The sequence below is a fragment of the Hyla sarda genome, unplaced genomic scaffold, assembly GCF_029499605.1.
Source record: "Hyla sarda isolate aHylSar1 unplaced genomic scaffold, aHylSar1.hap1 scaffold_1975, whole genome shotgun sequence".
In the NCBI taxonomy this organism is placed as follows: Eukaryota; Metazoa; Chordata; class Amphibia; order Anura; family Hylidae; genus Hyla; species Hyla sarda.
Window position 1 is genome coordinate 1 of NW_026608633.1, and position 18,494 is coordinate 18,494.

Below are 18,494 nucleotides of genomic sequence, written 5' to 3' on the forward strand. Positions count from 1 at the left end.
ATCTTTCTTTTTAACCCTGTAAGGGGGTGGTGCACTGTACCCGAAGATACTGCCATATCGGGTCAATGCATAGGGCGACGGAAGCAAGCTTCGAAATCGGCCCCCGTTCTCAAAAATCCATTTAATATATGGTCCCCAGATAGGGGACGTATCAGATATTAAACTGATAAGAACAGATACTACACTTGATCTTAGCCAAAAGGCCGAGAAGCGATAACCGTGAAAGGGGCGGGCCCAACAAGGTCCCCTTCATGGGCACTATCACTGCTTGCTGTCAGGGAGGCTGCCAGACAATTTTCCATGCACACTCTGGGCTGGGGGGCAGTCAACCACCAGTACACACAGCAGAACCTAAACCCATACCATTATTGCTAAGCAGCAAGACAGGGGCCCATTGCACTCCCACGGGGCCTTTTTAAATGCAATCCATAACCCGGATTTGCCAGGAACCCTTCTTACTCCTCCTACTTGCATGTGACACTGGGCTTAGGATCTGCATAGGAAACACACACACAAGCACACACCTACCTTTGTTGCCTGCAGATGCCTCCTTGGCTGTCCCCAAACGGTATCAAACCAACACCCACGGGAAGCTGTAAGCATAGAGGACATGCCTGCACCCCATTGGACTTACCTGTGTGGGTTAAATCCGGGTTATTTGACAACCTATGGCGGTGATGGTTCTGCTCAGGCAGAGCAGTGCTGATGCTCCTCATAAAGCTGTCGCTGCTGTGAAGGTTCTAGGTGACATCACAAATCCCTATGGTTACATACACAACAAAGCTGGGTTGTTGTTGTTTACACTCTGCAAGGCCTGTGGAAGTGAGTGACATCATAGCACTGTAGTTCTGAGGGTTCTAGATGGATGCAACAATCTCCTGTTGCTTCTATGAAGGCCATAATAGACGACATCACCAAACAGCTCCATAGTCACATACACAGCAAAGGAGAGATGTTGTTTACACCTAGTGATGTCAGTGGTATTGAGTGACATCACAGCACAGTGCTAAGGCTCCTGGGCCTGGACACAGCAGCGGCTGCAATATCTCAACGGAGAATACGTTTATATATATGTGTGTGTGTGCGCGTATATATATATATATATATATATATATATATATATATATATATATTTCTCCGCCGAAATCACTTTTAAACCCATTTCCACCTTTTTTTCCCTTCTCTTCCTCTTACTTTTTTTTCACGTTTTTTTACGTTTTTCTCCTTTTCGCCTCTTTTCTGGGCGTATTATTCTTCTTTTTCTTCTTTTTTTTCGTCTAATGCATACCCCATCAGTGCAGCAATGCTTATTCAATACCGCCAGCAGATGGAGACACTGGGGGATAATTTTCTAAGGATTTATACTGATTTTTCCTGTCTGAATTTGTCGCACAGAAAGTTGCAGGCCAAATATGTGTGACATTTCTGCGACTTTAGCTTCTAGAGCATTTTTACAACATTATACATAGGTGCTGAATACATAAAAAGCGACTGTTCAGCGACAGACAAGTCGCATCGGCTGAAAGTAGGCCAGAATGTCAGTCCATGTTGGAGCAGGTTTAGATACAGTCTAAAGTATAGATCTCAAAGTCTGTGCACAGAATTTAGCAAGGGCCTCGCACCTTCTGATGCATCAGGTAGGTGCACAATAGCATAGCCTAACCCTCTGTACTTTGGTCTATATTGATGCGGGACATAGACAGCCAGCTGATGACCAATCCATTAGTGCAATGGATGGCTGGAAGCATTTGTCTTTGCCTTTGCAATACCACAGAAGCAATGCATGGTCAATGTACAGCAATGACACACCTGTGTGAACAGCCAGGAGACCCCCCCCCCCCCCCCCCATGTTATGTTACATAGTTACATAGTTAGTACGGTCGAAAAAAGACATATGTCCATCAAGTTCAACCAGGGAATTAAGGGGTAGGGGTGTGGCGCGATATTGGGGAAGGGATGAGATTTTATATTTCTTCATAAGCATTAATCTTATTTTGTCAATTAGGAACATTCAGCACCCACCCGCTATCAAGGCAGCTGCCTATCATGTCATGCCCTACCTGCACAGGTGTGCTGGCTACTCAAATGATCCAATTAAGGAGGCCATTTAGTCAGCAGCAGCAGAAGTCCTGTGCCTGGACGCTCCAACAGCGGCCAGACACAGCAGAAGCAGCAGAGCAGCAGCAGCAGCACCACCTTTTGTTTTTTGGCTGCAGCAGCAGCAAGGCCCACAGGGCTGGCTAGCTGGCTAGCCAGCAAGCAGGTAGCAATGAAAGTAGGAATCTTTCTTTTTAACCCTGTAAGGGGGTGGTGCACTGTACCCGAAGATACTGCCATATCGGGTCAATGCATAGGGCGACGGAAGCAAGCTTCGAAATCGGCCCCCGTTCTCAAAAATCCATTTAATATATGGTCCCCAGATAGGGGACGTATCAGATATTAAACTGATAAGAACAGATACTACACTTGATCTTAGCCAAAAGGCCGAGAAGCGATAACCGTGAAAGGGGCGGGCCCAACAAGGTCCCCTTCATGGGCACTATCACTGCTTGCTGTCAGGGAGGCTGCCAGACAATTTTCCATGCACACTCTGGGCTGGGGGGCAGTCAACCACCAGTACACACAGCAGAACCTAAACCCATACCATTATTGCTAAGCAGCAAGACAGGGGCCCATTGCACTCCCACGGGGCCTTTTTAAATGCAATCCATAACCCGGATTTGCCAGGAACCCTTCTTACTCCTCCTACTTGCATGTGACACTGGGCTTAGGATCTGCATAGGAAACACACACACAAGCACACACCTACCTTTGTTGCCTGCAGATGCCTCCTTGGCTGTCCCCAAACGGTATCAAACCAACACCCACGGGAAGCTGTAAGCATAGAGGACATGCCTGCACCCCATTGGACTTACCTGTGTGGGTTAAATCCGGGTTATTTGACAACCTATGGCGGTGATGGTTCTGCTCAGGCAGAGCAGTGCTGATGCTCCTCATAAAGCTGTCGCTGCTGTGAAGGTTCTAGGTGACATCACAAATCCCTATGGTTACATACACAACAAAGCTGGGTTGTTGTTGTTTACACTCTGCAAGGCCTGTGGAAGTGAGTGACATCATAGCACTGTAGTTCTGAGGGTTCTAGATGGATGCAACAATCTCCTGTTGCTTCTATGAAGGCCATAATAGACGACATCACCAAACAGCTCCATAGTCACATACACAGCAAAGGAGAGATGTTGTTTACACCTAGTGATGTCAGTGGTATTGAGTGACATCACAGCACAGTGCTAAGGCTCCTGGGCCTGGACACAGCAGCGGCTGCAATATCTCAACGGAGAATACGTTTATATATATGTGTGTGTGTGCGCGTATATATATATATATATATATATATATATATATATATATATATATATATATTTCTCCGCCGAAATCACTTTTAAACCCATTTCCACCTTTTTTTCCCTTCTCTTCCTCTTACTTTTTTTTCACGTTTTTTTACGTTTTTCTCCTTTTCGCCTCTTTTCTGGGCGTATTATTCTTCTTTTTCTTCTTTTTTTTCGTCTAATGCATACCCCATCAGTGCAGCAATGCTTATTCAATACCGCCAGCAGATGGAGACACTGGGGGATAATTTTCTAAGGATTTATACTGATTTTTCCTGTCTGAATTTGTCGCACAGAAAGTTGCAGGCCAAATATGTGTGACATTTCTGCGACTTTAGCTTCTAGAGCATTTTTACAACATTATACATAGGTGCTGAATACATAAAAAGCGACTGTTCAGCGACAGACAAGTCGCATCGGCTGAAAGTAGGCCAGAATGTCAGTCCATGTTGGAGCAGGTTTAGATACAGTCTAAAGTATAGATCTCAAAGTCTGTGCACAGAATTTAGCAAGGGCCTCGCACCTTCTGATGCATCAGGTAGGTGCACAATAGCATAGCCTAACCCTCTGTACTTTGGTCTATATTGATGCGGGACATAGACAGCCAGCTGATGACCAATCCATTAGTGCAATGGATGGCTGGAAGCATTTGTCTTTGCCTTTGCAATACCACAGAAGCAATGCATGGTCAATGTACAGCAATGACACACCTGTGTGAACAGCCAGGAGACCCCCCCCCCCCCCCCCATGTTATGTTACATAGTTACATAGTTAGTACGGTCGAAAAAAGACATATGTCCATCAAGTTCAACCAGGGAATTAAGGGGTAGGGGTGTGGCGCGATATTGGGGAAGGGATGAGATTTTATATTTCTTCATAAGCATTAATCTTATTTTGTCAATTAGGAACATTCAGCACCCACCCGCTATCAAGGCAGCTGCCTATCATGTCATGCCCTACCTGCACAGGTGTGCTGGCTACTCAAATGATCCAATTAAGGAGGCCATTTAGTCAGCAGCAGCAGAAGTCCTGTGCCTGGACGCTCCAACAGCGGCCAGACACAAGCAGAAGCAGCAGAAGCAGCAGCAGCACCACCTTTTGTTTTTTGGCTGCAGCAGCAGCAAGGCCCACAGGGCTGGCTAGCTGGCTAGCCAGCAAGCAGGTAGCAATGAAAGTAGGAATCTTTCTTTTTAACCCTGTAAGGGGGTGGTGCACTGTACCCGAAGATACTGCCATATCGGGTCAATGCATAGGGCGACGGAAGCAAGCTTCGAAATCGGCCCCCGTTCTCAAAAATCCATTTAATATATGGTCCCCAGATAGGGGACGTATCAGATATTAAACTGATAAGAACAGATACTACACTTGATCTTAGCCAAAAGGCCGAGAAGCGATAACCGTGAAAGGGGCGGGCCCAACAAGGTCCCCTTCATGGGCACTATCACTGCTTGCTGTCAGGGAGGCTGCCAGACAATTTTCCATGCACACTCTGGGCTGGGGGGCAGTCAACCACCAGTACACACAGCAGAACCTAAACCCATACCATTATTGCTAAGCAGCAAGACAGGGGCCCATTGCACTCCCACGGGGCCTTTTTAAATGCAATCCATAACCCGGATTTGCCAGGAACCCTTCTTACTCCTCCTACTTGCATGTGACACTGGGCTTAGGATCTGCATAGGAAACACACACACAAGCACACACCTACCTTTGTTGCCTGCAGATGCCTCCTTGGCTGTCCCCAAACGGTATCAAACCAACACCCACGGGAAGCTGTAAGCATAGAGGACATGCCTGCACCCCATTGGACTTACCTGTGTGGGTTAAATCCGGGTTATTTGACAACCTATGGCGGTGATGGTTCTGCTCAGGCAGAGCAGTGCTGATGCTCCTCATAAAGCTGTCGCTGCTGTGAAGGTTCTAGGTGACATCACAAATCCCTATGGTTACATACACAACAAAGCTGGGTTGTTGTTGTTTACACTCTGCAAGGCCTGTGGAAGTGAGTGACATCATAGCACTGTAGTTCTGAGGGTTCTAGATGGATGCAACAATCTCCTGTTGCTTCTATGAAGGCCATAATAGACGACATCACCAAACAGCTCCATAGTCACATACACAGCAAAGGAGAGATGTTGTTTACACCTAGTGATGTCAGTGGTATTGAGTGACATCACAGCACAGTGCTAAGGCTCCTGGGCCTGGACACAGCAGCGGCTGCAATATCTCAACGGAGAATACGTTTATATATATGTGTGTGTGTGCGCGTATATATATATATATATATATATATATATATATATATATATTTCTCCGACGAAATCACTTTTAAACCCATTTCCACCTTTTTTTCCCTTCTCTTCCTCTTACTTTTTTTTCACGTTTTTTTACGTTTTTCTCCTTTTCGCCTCTTTTCTGGGCGTATTATTCTTCTTTTTCTTCTTTTTTTTCGTCTAATGCATACCCCATCAGTGCAGCAATGCTTATTCAATACCGCCAGCAGATGGAGACACTGGGGGATAATTTTCTAAGGATTTATACTGATTTTTCCTGTCTGAATTTGTCGCACAGAAAGTTGCAGGCCAAATATGTGTGACATTTCTGCGACTTTAGCTTCTAGAGCATTTTTACAACATTATACATAGGTGCTGAATACATAAAAAGCGACTGTTCAGCGACAGACAAGTCGCATCGGCTGAAAGTAGGCCAGAATGTCAGTCCATGTTGGAGCAGGTTTAGATACAGTCTAAAGTATAGATCTCAAAGTCTGTGCACAGAATTTAGCAAGGGCCTCGCACCTTCTGATGCATCAGGTAGGTGCACAATAGCATAGCCTAACCCTCTGTACTTTGGTCTATATTGATGCGGGACATAGACAGCCAGCTGATGACCAATCCATTAGTGCAATGGATGGCTGGAAGCATTTGTCTTTGCCTTTGCAATACCACAGAAGCAATGCATGGTCAATGTACAGCAATGACACACCTGTGTGAACAGCCAGGAGACCCCCCCCCCCCCCCCCATGTTATGTTACATAGTTACATAGTTAGTACGGTCGAAAAAAGACATATGTCCATCAAGTTCAACCAGGGAATTAAGGGGTAGGGGTGTGGCGCGATATTGGGGAAGGGATGAGATTTTATATTTCTTCATAAGCATTAATCTTATTTTGTCAATTAGGAACATTCAGCACCCACCCGCTATCAAGGCAGCTGCCTATCATGTCATGCCCTACCTGCACAGGTGTGCTGGCTACTCAAATGATCCAATTAAGGAGGCCATTTAGTCAGCAGCAGCAGAAGTCCTGTGCCTGGACGCTCCAACAGCGGCCAGACACAAGCAGAAGCAGCAGAAGCAGCAGCAGCACCACCTTTTGTTTTTTGGCTGCAGCAGCAGCAAGGCCCACAGGGCTGGCTAGCTGGCTAGCCAGCAAGCAGGTAGCAATGAAAGTAGGAATCTTTCTTTTTAACCCTGTAAGGGGGTGGTGCACTGTACCCGAAGATACTGCCATATCGGGTCAATGCATAGGGCGACGGAAGCAAGCTTCGAAATCGGCCCCCGTTCTCAAAAATCCATTTAATATATGGTCCCCAGATAGGGGACGTATCAGATATTAAACTGATAAGAACAGATACTACACTTGATCTTAGCCAAAAGGCCGAGAAGCGATAACCGTGAAAGGGGCGGGCCCAACAAGGTCCCCTTCATGGGCACTATCACTGCTTGCTGTCAGGGAGGCTGCCAGACAATTTTCCATGCACACTCTGGGCTGGGGGGCAGTCAACCACCAGTACACACAGCAGAACCTAAACCCATACCATTATTGCTAAGCAGCAAGACAGGGGCCCATTGCACTCCCACGGGGCCTTTTTAAATGCAATCCATAACCCGGATTTGCCAGGAACCCTTCTTACTCCTCCTACTTGCATGTGACACTGGGCTTAGGATCTGCATAGGAAACACACACACAAGCACACACCTACCTTTGTTGCCTGCAGATGCCTCCTTGGCTGTCCCCAAACGGTATCAAACCAACACCCACGGGAAGCTGTAAGCATAGAGGACATGCCTGCACCCCATTGGACTTACCTGTGTGGGTTAAATCCGGGTTATTTGACAACCTATGGCGGTGATGGTTCTGCTCAGGCAGAGCAGTGCTGATGCTCCTCATAAAGCTGTCGCTGCTGTGAAGGTTCTAGGTGACATCACAAATCCCTATGGTTACATACACAACAAAGCTGGGTTGTTGTTGTTTACACTCTGCAAGGCCTGTGGAAGTGAGTGACATCATAGCACTGTAGTTCTGAGGGTTCTAGATGGATGCAACAATCTCCTGTTGCTTCTATGAAGGCCATAATAGACGACATCACCAAACAGCTCCATAGTCACATACACAGCAAAGGAGAGATGTTGTTTACACCTAGTGATGTCAGTGGTATTGAGTGACATCACAGCACAGTGCTAAGGCTCCTGGGCCTGGACACAGCAGCGGCTGCAATATCTCAACGGAGAATACGTTTATATATATGTGTGTGTGTGCGCGTATATATATATATATATATATACATATATATATATATATATATATATATTTCTCCGCCGAAATCACTTTTAAACCCATTTCCACCTTTTTTTCCCTTCTCTTCCTCTTACTTTTTTTTCACGTTTTTTTACGTTTTTCTCCTTTTCGCCTCTTTTCTGGGCGTATTATTCTTCTTTTTCTTCTTTTTTTTCGTCTAATGCATACCCCATCAGTGCAGCAATGCTTATTCAATACCGCCAGCAGATGGAGACACTGGGGGATAATTTTCTAAGGATTTATACTGATTTTTCCTGTCTGAATTTGTCGCACAGAAAGTTGCAGGCCAAATATGTGTGACATTTCTGCGACTTTAGCTTCTAGAGCATTTTTACAACATTATACATAGGTGCTGAATACATAAAAAGCGACTGTTCAGCGACAGACAAGTCGCATCGGCTGAAAGTAGGCCAGAATGTCAGTCCATGTTGGAGCAGGTTTAGATACAGTCTAAAGTATAGATCTCAAAGTCTGTGCACAGAATTTAGCAAGGGCCTCGCACCTTCTGATGCATCAGGTAGGTGCACAATAGCATAGCCTAACCCTCTGTACTTTGGTCTATATTGATGCGGGACATAGACAGCCAGCTGATGACCAATCCATTAGTGCAATGGATGGCTGGAAGCATTTGTCTTTGCCTTTGCAATACCACAGAAGCAATGCATGGTCAATGTACAGCAATGACACACCTGTGTGAACAGCCAGGAGACCCCCCCCCCCCCCCCATGTTATGTTACATAGTTACATAGTTAGTACGGTCGAAAAAAGACATATGTCCATCAAGTTCAACCAGGGAATTAAGGGGTAGGGGTGTGGCGCGATATTGGGGAAGGGATGAGATTTTATATTTCTTCATAAGCATTAATCTTATTTTGTCAATTAGGAACATTCAGCACCCACCCGCTATCAAGGCAGCTGCCTATCATGTCATGCCCTACCTGCACAGGTGTGCTGGCTACTCAAATGATCCAATTAAGGAGGCCATTTAGTCAGCAGCAGCAGAAGTCCTGTGCCTGGACGCTCCAACAGCGGCCAGACACAAGCAGAAGCAGCAGAAGCAGCAGCAGCACCACCTTTTGTTTTTTGGCTGCAGCAGCAGCAAGGCCCACAGGGCTGGCTAGCTGGCTAGCCAGCAAGCAGGTAGCAATGAAAGTAGGAATCTTTCTTTTTAACCCTGTAAGGGGGTGGTGCACTGTACCCGAAGATACTGCCATATCGGGTCAATGCATAGGGCGACGGAAGCAAGCTTCGAAATCGGCCCCCGTTCTCAAAAATCCATTTAATATATGGTCCCCAGATAGGGGACGTATCAGATATTAAACTGATAAGAACAGATACTACACTTGATCTTAGCCAAAAGGCCGAGAAGCGATAACCGTGAAAGGGGCGGGCCCAACAAGGTCCCCTTCATGGGCACTATCACTGCTTGCTGTCAGGGAGGCTGCCAGACAATTTTCCATGCACACTCTGGGCTGGGGGGCAGTCAACCACCAGTACACACAGCAGAACCTAAACCCATACCATTATTGCTAAGCAGCAAGACAGGGGCCCATTGCACTCCCACGGGGCCTTTTTAAATGCAATCCATAACCCGGATTTGCCAGGAACCCTTCTTACTCCTCCTACTTGCATGTGACACTGGGCTTAGGATCTGCATAGGAAACACACACACAAGCACACACCTACCTTTGTTGCCTGCAGATGCCTCCTTGGCTGTCCCCAAACGGTATCAAACCAACACCCACGGGAAGCTGTAAGCATAGAGGACATGCCTGCACCCCATTGGACTTACCTGTGTGGGTTAAATCCGGGTTATTTGACAACCTATGGCGGTGATGGTTCTGCTCAGGCAGAGCAGTGCTGATGCTCCTCATAAAGCTGTCGCTGCTGTGAAGGTTCTAGGTGACATCACAAATCCCTATGGTTACATACACAACAAAGCTGGGTTGTTGTTGTTTACACTCTGCAAGGCCTGTGGAAGTGAGTGACATCATAGCACTGTAGTTCTGAGGGTTCTAGATGGATGCAACAATCTCCTGTTGCTTCTATGAAGGCCATAATAGACGACATCACCAAACAGCTCCATAGTCACATACACAGCAAAGGAGAGATGTTGTTTACACCTAGTGATGTCAGTGGTATTGAGTGACATCACAGCACAGTGCTAAGGCTCCTGGGCCTGGACACAGCAGCGGCTGCAATATCTCAACGGAGAATACGTTTATATATATGTGTGTGTGTGCGCGTATATATATATATATATATATATATATATATATATATATATTTCTCCGCCGAAATCACTTTTAAACCCATTTCCACCTTTTTTTCCCTTCTCTTCCTCTTACTTTTTTTTCACGTTTTTTTACGTTTTTCTCCTTTTCGCCTCTTTTCTGGGCGTATTATTCTTCTTTTTCTTCTTTTTTTTCGTCTAATGCATACCCCATCAGTGCAGCAATGCTTATTCAATACCGCCAGCAGATGGAGACACTGGGGGATAATTTTCTAAGGATTTATACTGATTTTTCCTGTCTGAATTTGTCGCACAGAAAGTTGCAGGCCAAATATGTGTGACATTTCTGCGACTTTAGCTTCTAGAGCATTTTTACAACATTATACATAGGTGCTGAATACATAAAAAGCGACTGTTCAGCGACAGACAAGTCGCATCGGCTGAAAGTAGGCCAGAATGTCAGTCCATGTTGGAGCAGGTTTAGATACAGTCTAAAGTATAGATCTCAAAGTCTGTGCACAGAATTTAGCAAGGGCCTCGCACCTTCTGATGCATCAGGTAGGTGCACAATAGCATAGCCTAACCCTCTGTACTTTGGTCTATATTGATGCGGGACATAGACAGCCAGCTGATGACCAATCCATTAGTGCAATGGATGGCTGGAAGCATTTGTCTTTGCCTTTGCCAATACCACAGAAGCAATGCATGGTCAATGTACAGCAATGACACACCTGTGTGAACAGCCAGGAGACCCCCCCCCATGTTATGTTACATAGTTACATAGTTAGTACGGTCGAAAAAAGACATATGTCCATCAAGTTCAACCAGGGAATTAAGGGGTAGGGGTGTGGCGCGATATTGGGGAAGGGATGAGATTTTATATTTCTTCATAAGCATTAATCTTATTTTGTCAATTAGGAACATTCAGCACCCACCCGCTATCAAGGCAGCTGCCTATCATGTCATGCCCTACCTGCACAGGTGTGCTGGCTACTCAAATGATCCAATTAAGGAGGCCATTTAGTCAGCAGCAGCAGAAGTCCTGTGCCTGGACGCTCCAACAGCGGCCAGACACAAGCAGAAGCAGCAGAAGCAGCAGCAGCACCACCTTTTGTTTTTTGGCTGCAGCAGCAGCAAGGCCCACAGGGCTGGCTAGCTGGCTAGCCAGCAAGCAGGTAGCAATGAAAGTAGGAATCTTTCTTTTTAACCCTGTAAGGGGGTGGTGCACTGTACCCAAAGATACTGCCATATCGGGTCAATGCATAGGGCGACGGAAGCAAGCTTCGAAATCGGCCCCCGTTCTCAAAAATCCATTTAATATATGGTCCCCAGATAGGGGACGTATCAGATATTAAACTGATAAGAACAGATACTACACTTGATCTTAGCCAAAAGGCCGAGAAGCGATAACCGTGAAAGGGGCGGGCCCAACAAGGTCCCCTTCATGGGCACTATCACTGCTTGCTGTCAGGGAGGCTGCCAGACAATTTTCCATGCACACTCTGGGCTGGGGGGCAGTCAACCACCAGTACACACAGCAGAACCTAAACCCATACCATTATTGCTAAGCAGCAAGACAGGGGCCCATTGCACTCCCACGGGGCCTTTTTAAATGCAATCCATAACCCGGATTTGCCAGGAACCCTTCTTACTCCTCCTACTTGCATGTGACACTGGGCTTAGGATCTGCATAGGAAACACACACACAAGCACACACCTACCTTTGTTGCCTGCAGATGCCTCCTTGGCTGTCCCCAAACGGTATCAAACCAACACCCACGGGAAGCTGTAAGCATAGAGGACATGCCTGCACCCCATTGGACTTACCTGTGTGGGTTAAATCCGGGTTATTTGACAACCTATGGCGGTGATGGTTCTGCTCAGGCAGAGCAGTGCTGATGCTCCTCATAAAGCTGTCGCTGCTGTGAAGGTTCTAGGTGACATCACAAATCCCTATGGTTACATACACAACAAAGCTGGGTTGTTGTTGTTTACACTCTGCAAGGCCTGTGGAAGTGAGTGACATCATAGCACTGTAGTTCTGAGGGTTCTAGATGGATGCAACAATCTCCTGTTGCTTCTATGAAGGCCATAATAGACGACATCACCAAACAGCTCCATAGTCACATACACAGCAAAGGAGAGATGTTGTTTACACCTAGTGATGTCAGTGGTATTGAGTGACATCACAGCACAGTGCTAAGGCTCCTGGGCCTGGACACAGCAGCGGCTGCAATATCTCAACGGAGAATACGTTTATATATATGTGTGTGTGTGCGCGTATATATATATATATATATATATATATATATATATATATATATATTTCTCCGCCGAAATCACTTTTAAACCCATTTCCACCTTTTTTTCCCTTCTCTTCCTCTTACTTTTTTTTCACGTTTTTTTACGTTTTTCTCCTTTTCGCCTCTTTTCTGGGCGTATTATTCTTCTTTTTCTTCTTTTTTTTCGTCTAATGCATACCCCATCAGTGCAGCAATGCTTATTCAATACCGCCAGCAGATGGAGACACTGGGGGATAATTTTCTAAGGATTTATACTGATTTTTCCTGTCTGAATTTGTCGCACAGAAAGTTGCAGGCCAAATATGTGTGACATTTCTGCGACTTTAGCTTCTAGAGCATTTTTACAACATTATACATAGGTGCTGAATACATAAAAAGCGACTGTTCAGCGACAGACAAGTCGCATCGGCTGAAAGTAGGCCAGAATGTCAGTCCATGTTGGAGCAGGTTTAGATACAGTCTAAAGTATAGATCTCAAAGTCTGTGCACAGAATTTAGCAAGGGCCTCGCACCTTCTGATGCATCAGGTAGGTGCACAATAGCATAGCCTAACCCTCTGTACTTTGGTCTATATTGATGCGGGACATAGACAGCCAGCTGATGACCAATCCATTAGTGCAATGGATGGCTGGAAGCATTTGTCTTTGCCTTTGCAATACCACAGAAGCAATGCATGGTCAATGTACAGCAATGACACACCTGTGTGAACAGCCAGGAGACCCCCCCCCCCCCCCCCCCCATGTTATGTTACATAGTTACATAGTTAGCACGGTCTAAAAAAGACATATGTCCATCAAGTTCAACCAGGGAATTAAGGGGTAGGGGTGTGGCGCGATATTGGGGAAGGGATGAGATTTTATATTTCTTCATAAGCATTAATCTTATTTTGTCAATTAGGAACATTCAGCACCCACCCGCTATCAAGGCAGCTGCCTATCATGTCATGCCCTACCTGCACAGGTGTGCTGGCTACTCAAATGATCCAATTAAGGAGGCCATTTAGTCAGCAGCAGCAGAAGTCCTGTGCCTGGACGCTCCAACAGCGGCCAGACACAAGCAGAAGCAGCAGAAGCAGCAGCAGCACCACCTTTTGTTTTTTGGCTGCAGCAGCAGCAAGGCCCACAGGGCTGGCTAGCTGGCTAGCCAGCAAGCAGGTAGCAATGAAAGTAGGAATCTTTCTTTTTAACCCTGTAAGGGGGTGGTGCACTGTACCCGAAGATACTGCCATATCGGGTCAATGCATAGGGCGACGGAAGCAAGCTTCGAAATCGGCCCCCGTTCTCAAAAATCCATTTAATATATGGTCCCCAGATAGGGGACGTATCAGATATTAAACTGATAAGAACAGATACTACACTTGATCTTAGCCAAAAGGCCGAGAAGCGATAACCGTGAAAGGGGCGGGCCCAACAAGGTCCCCTTCATGGGCACTATCACTGCTTGCTGTCAGGGAGGCTGCCAGACAATTTTCCATGCACACTCTGGGCTGGGGGGCAGTCAACCACCAGTACACACAGCAGAACCTAAACCCATACCATTATTGCTAAGCAGCAAGACAGGGGCCCATTGCACTCCCACGGGGCCTTTTTAAATGCAATCCATAACCCGGATTTGCCAGGAACCCTTCTTACTCCTCCTACTTGCATGTGACACTGGGCTTAGGATCTGCATAGGAAACACACACACAAGCACACACCTACCTTTGTTGCCTGCAGATGCCTCCTTGGCTGTCCCCAAACGGTATCAAACCAACACCCACGGGAAGCTGTAAGCATAGAGGACATGCCTGCACCCCATTGGACTTACCTGTGTGGGTTAAATCCGGGTTATTTGACAACCTATGGCGGTGATGGTTCTGCTCAGGCAGAGCAGTGCTGATGCTCCTCATAAAGCTGTCGCTGCTGTGAAGGTTCTAGGTGACATCACAAATCCCTATGGTTACATACACAACAAAGCTGGGTTGTTGTTGTTTACACTCTGCAAGGCCTGTGGAAGTGAGTGACATCATAGCACTGTAGTTCTGAGGGTTCTAGATGGATGCAACAATCTCCTGTTGCTTCTATGAAGGCCATAATAGACGACATCACCAAACAGCTCCATAGTCACATACACAGCAAAGGAGAGATGTTGTTTACACCTAGTGATGTCAGTGGTATTGAGTGACATCACAGCACAGTGCTAAGGCTCCTGGGCCTGGACACAGCAGCGGCTGCAATATCTCAACGGAGAATACGTTTATATATATGTGTGTGTGTGCGCGTATATATATATATATATATATATATATATATATATATATATATATATTTCTCCGCCGAAATCACTTTTAAACCCATTTCCACCTTTTTTTCCCTTCTCTTCCTCTTACTTTTTTTTCACGTTTTTTTACGTTTTTCTCCTTTTCGCCTCTTTTCTGGGCGTATTATTCTTCTTTTTCTTCTTTTTTTTCGTCTAATGCATACCCCATCAGTGCAGCAATGCTTATTCAATACCGCCAGCAGATGGAGACACTGGGGGATAATTTTCTAAGGATTTATACTGATTTTTCCTGTCTGAATTTGTCGCACAGAAAGTTGCAGGCCAAATATGTGTGACATTTCTGCGACTTTAGCTTCTAGAGCATTTTTACAACATTATACATAGGTGCTGAATACATAAAAAGCGACTGTTCAGCGACAGACAAGTCGCATCGGCTGAAAGTAGGCCAGAATGTCAGTCCATGTTGGAGCAGGTTTAGATACAGTCTAAAGTATAGATCTCAAAGTCTGTGCACAGAATTTAGCAAGGGCCTCGCACCTTCTGATGCATCAGGTAGGTGCACAATAGCATAGCCTAACCCTCTGTACTTTGGTCTATATTGATGCGGGACATAGACAGCCAGCTGATGACCAATCCATTAGTGCAATGGATGGCTGGAAGCATTTGTCTTTGCCTTTGCAATACCACAGAAGCAATGCATGGTCAATGTACAGCAATGACACACCTGTGTGAACAGCCAGGAGACCCCCCCCATGTTATGTTACATAGTTACATAGTTAGTACGGTCGAAAAAAGACATATGTCCATCAAGTTCAACCAGGGAATTAAGGGGTAGGGGTGTGGCGCGATATTGGGGAAGGGATGAGATTTTATATTTCTTCATAAGCATTAATCTTATTTTGTCAATTAGGAACATTCAGCACCCACCCGCTATCAAGGCAGCTGCCTATCATGTCATGCCCTACCTGCACAGGTGTGCTGGCTACTCAAATGATCCAATTAAGGAGGCCATTTAGTCAGCAGCAGCAGAAGTCCTGTGCCTGGACGCTCCAACAGCGGCCAGACACAAGCAGAAGCAGCAGAAGCAGCAGCAGCACCACCTTTTGTTTTTTGGCTGCAGCAGCAGCAAGGCCCACAGGGCTGGCTAGCTGGCTAGCCAGCAAGCAGGTAGCAATGAAAGTAGGAATCTTTCTTTTTAACCCTGTAAGGGGGTGGTGCACTGTACCCAAAGATACTGCCATATCGGGTCAATGCATAGGGCGACGGAAGCAAGCTTCGAAATCGGCCCCCGTTCTCAAAAATCCATTTAATATATGGTCCCCAGATAGGGGACGTATCAGATATTAAACTGATAAGAACAGATACTACACTTGATCTTAGCCAAAAGGCCGAGAAGCGATAACCGTGAAAGGGGCGGGCCCAACAAGGTCCCCTTCATGGGCACTATCACTGCTTGCTGTCAGGGAGGCTGCCAGACAATTTTCCATGCACACTCTGGGCTGGGGGGCAGTCAACCACCAGTACACACAGCAGAACCTAAACCCATACCATTATTGCTAAGCAGCAAGACAGGGGCCCATTGCACTCCCACGGGGCCTTTTTAAATGCAATCCATAACCCGGATTTGCCAGGAACCCTTCTTACTCCTCCTACTTGCATGTGACACTGGGCTTAGGATCTGCATAGGAAACACACACACAAGCACACACCTACCTTTGTTGCCTGCAGATGCCTCCTTGGCTGTCCCCAAACGGTATCAAACCAACACCCACGGGAAGCTGTAAGCATAGAGGACATGCCTGCACCCCATTGGACTTACCTGTGTGGGTTAAATCCGGGTTATTTGACAACCTATGGCGGTGATGGTTCTGCTCAGGCAGAGCAGTGCTGATGCTCCTCATAAAGCTGTCGCTGCTGTGAAGGTTCTAGGTGACATCACAAATCCCTATGGTTACATACACAACAAAGCTGGGTTGTTGTTGTTTACACTCTGCAAGGCCTGTGGAAGTGAGTGACATCATAGCACTGTAGTTCTGAGGGTTCTAGATGGATGCAACAATCTCCTGTTGCTTCTATGAAGGCCATAATAGACGACATCACCAAACAGCTCCATAGTCACATACACAGCAAAGGAGAGATGTTGTTTACACCTAGTGATGTCAGTGGTATTGAGTGACATCACAGCACAGTGCTAAGGCTCCTGGGCCTGGACACAGCAGCGGCTGCAATATCTCAACGGAGAATACGTTTATATATATGTGTGTGTGTGCGCGTATATATATATATATATATATATATATATATATATATATATATATATTTCTCCGCCGAAATCACTTTTAAACCCATTTCCACCTTTTTTTCCCTTCTCTTCCTCTTACTTTTTTTTCACGTTTTTTTACGTTTTTCTCCTTTTCGCCTCTTTTCTGGGCGTATTATTCTTCTTTTTCTTCTTTTTTTTCGTCTAATGCATACCCCATCAGTGCAGCAATGCTTATTCAATACCGCCAGCAGATGGAGACACTGGGGGATAATTTTCTAAGGATTTATACTGATTTTTCCTGTCTGAATTTGTCGCACAGAAAGTTGCAGGCCAAATATGTGTGACATTTCTGCGACTTTAGCTTCTAGAGCATTTTTACAACATTATACATAGGTGCTGAATACATAAAAAGCGACTGTTCAGCGACAGACAAGTCGCATCGGCTGAAAGTAGGCCAGAATGTCAGTCCATGTTGGAGCAGGTTTAGATACAGTCTAAAGTATAGATCTCAAAGTCTGTGCACAGAATTTAGCAAGGGCCTCGCACCTTCTGATGCATCAGGTAGGTGCACAATAGCATAGCCTAACCCTCTGTACTTTGGTCTATATTGATGCGGGACATAGACAGCCAGCTGATGACCAATCCATTAGTGCAATGGATGGCTGGAAGCATTTGTCTTTGCCTTTGCAATACCACAGAAGCAATGCATGGTCAATGTACAGCAATGACACACCTGTGTGAACAGCCAGGAGACCCCCCCCCCCCCCCCATGTTATGTTACATAGTTACATAGTTAGTACGGTCGAAAAAAGACATATGTCCATCAAGTTCAACCAGGGAATTAAGGGGTAGGGGTGTGGCGCGATATTGGGGAAGGGATGAGATTTTATATTTCTTCATAAGCATTAATCTTATTTTGTCAATTAGGAACATTCAGCACCCACCCGCTATCAAGGCAGCTGCCTATCATGTCATGCCCTACCTGCACAGGTGTGCTGGCTACTCAAATGATCCAATTAAGGAGGCCATTTAGTCAGCAGCAGCAGAAGTCCTGTGCCTGGACGCTCCAACAGCGGCCAGACACAAGCAGAAGCAGCAGAAGCAGCAGCAGCACCACCTTTTGTTTTTTGGCTGCAGCAGCAGCAAGGCCCACAGGGCTGGCTAGCTGGCTAGCCAGCAAGCAGGTAGCAATGAAAGTAGGAATCTTTCTTTTTAACCCTGTAAGGGGGTGGTGCACTGTACCCGAAGATACTGCCATATCGGGTCAATGCATAGGGCGACGGAAGCAAGCTTCGAAATCGGCCCCCGTTCTCAAAAATCCATTTAATATATGGTCCCCAGATAGGGGACGTATCAGATATTAAACTGATAAGAACAGATACTACACTTGATCTTAGCCAAAAGGCCGAGAAGCGATAACCGTGAAAGGGGCGGGCCCAACAAGGTCCCCTTCATGGGCACTATCACTGCT

At 46.0% G+C, this 18,494-nt stretch overlaps 9 non-coding genes across 9 annotated transcripts; all 9 read right to left on the minus strand.

Annotated features, from left to right (window-relative positions):
* Window positions 1–24: 24 nt before the first annotated feature.
* Window positions 25–215, minus strand: LOC130317098 (U2 spliceosomal RNA). The gene has a single exon (XR_008864281.1). It is a non-coding gene; the product is annotated as a U2 spliceosomal RNA (small nuclear RNA).
* Window positions 216–2,305: 2,090 nt separating this feature from the next.
* LOC130317110 (U2 spliceosomal RNA) lies at window positions 2,306–2,496 on the minus strand. The gene has a single exon (XR_008864292.1). It is a non-coding gene; the product is annotated as a U2 spliceosomal RNA (small nuclear RNA).
* Window positions 2,497–4,590: 2,094 nt separating this feature from the next.
* On the minus strand, window positions 4,591–4,781 carry LOC130317122 (U2 spliceosomal RNA). The gene has a single exon (XR_008864303.1). It is a non-coding gene; the product is annotated as a U2 spliceosomal RNA (small nuclear RNA).
* A 2,084-nt stretch (window positions 4,782–6,865) lies between these two features.
* Window positions 6,866–7,056, minus strand: LOC130317125 (U2 spliceosomal RNA). The gene has a single exon (XR_008864305.1). It is a non-coding gene; the product is annotated as a U2 spliceosomal RNA (small nuclear RNA).
* A 2,091-nt stretch (window positions 7,057–9,147) lies between these two features.
* On the minus strand, window positions 9,148–9,338 carry LOC130317126 (U2 spliceosomal RNA). The gene has a single exon (XR_008864306.1). It is a non-coding gene; the product is annotated as a U2 spliceosomal RNA (small nuclear RNA).
* A 2,077-nt stretch (window positions 9,339–11,415) lies between these two features.
* On the minus strand, window positions 11,416–11,606 carry LOC130317120 (U2 spliceosomal RNA). Its single transcript, XR_008864301.1, has one exon. It is a non-coding gene; the product is annotated as a U2 spliceosomal RNA (small nuclear RNA).
* A 2,091-nt stretch (window positions 11,607–13,697) lies between these two features.
* LOC130317099 (U2 spliceosomal RNA) lies at window positions 13,698–13,888 on the minus strand. The gene has a single exon (XR_008864282.1). It is a non-coding gene; the product is annotated as a U2 spliceosomal RNA (small nuclear RNA).
* A 2,081-nt stretch (window positions 13,889–15,969) lies between these two features.
* Window positions 15,970–16,160, minus strand: LOC130317121 (U2 spliceosomal RNA). The gene has a single exon (XR_008864302.1). It is a non-coding gene; the product is annotated as a U2 spliceosomal RNA (small nuclear RNA).
* Window positions 16,161–18,249: 2,089 nt separating this feature from the next.
* LOC130317100 (U2 spliceosomal RNA) lies at window positions 18,250–18,440 on the minus strand. The gene has a single exon (XR_008864283.1). It is a non-coding gene; the product is annotated as a U2 spliceosomal RNA (small nuclear RNA).
* Window positions 18,441–18,494: the final 54 nt, after the last annotated feature.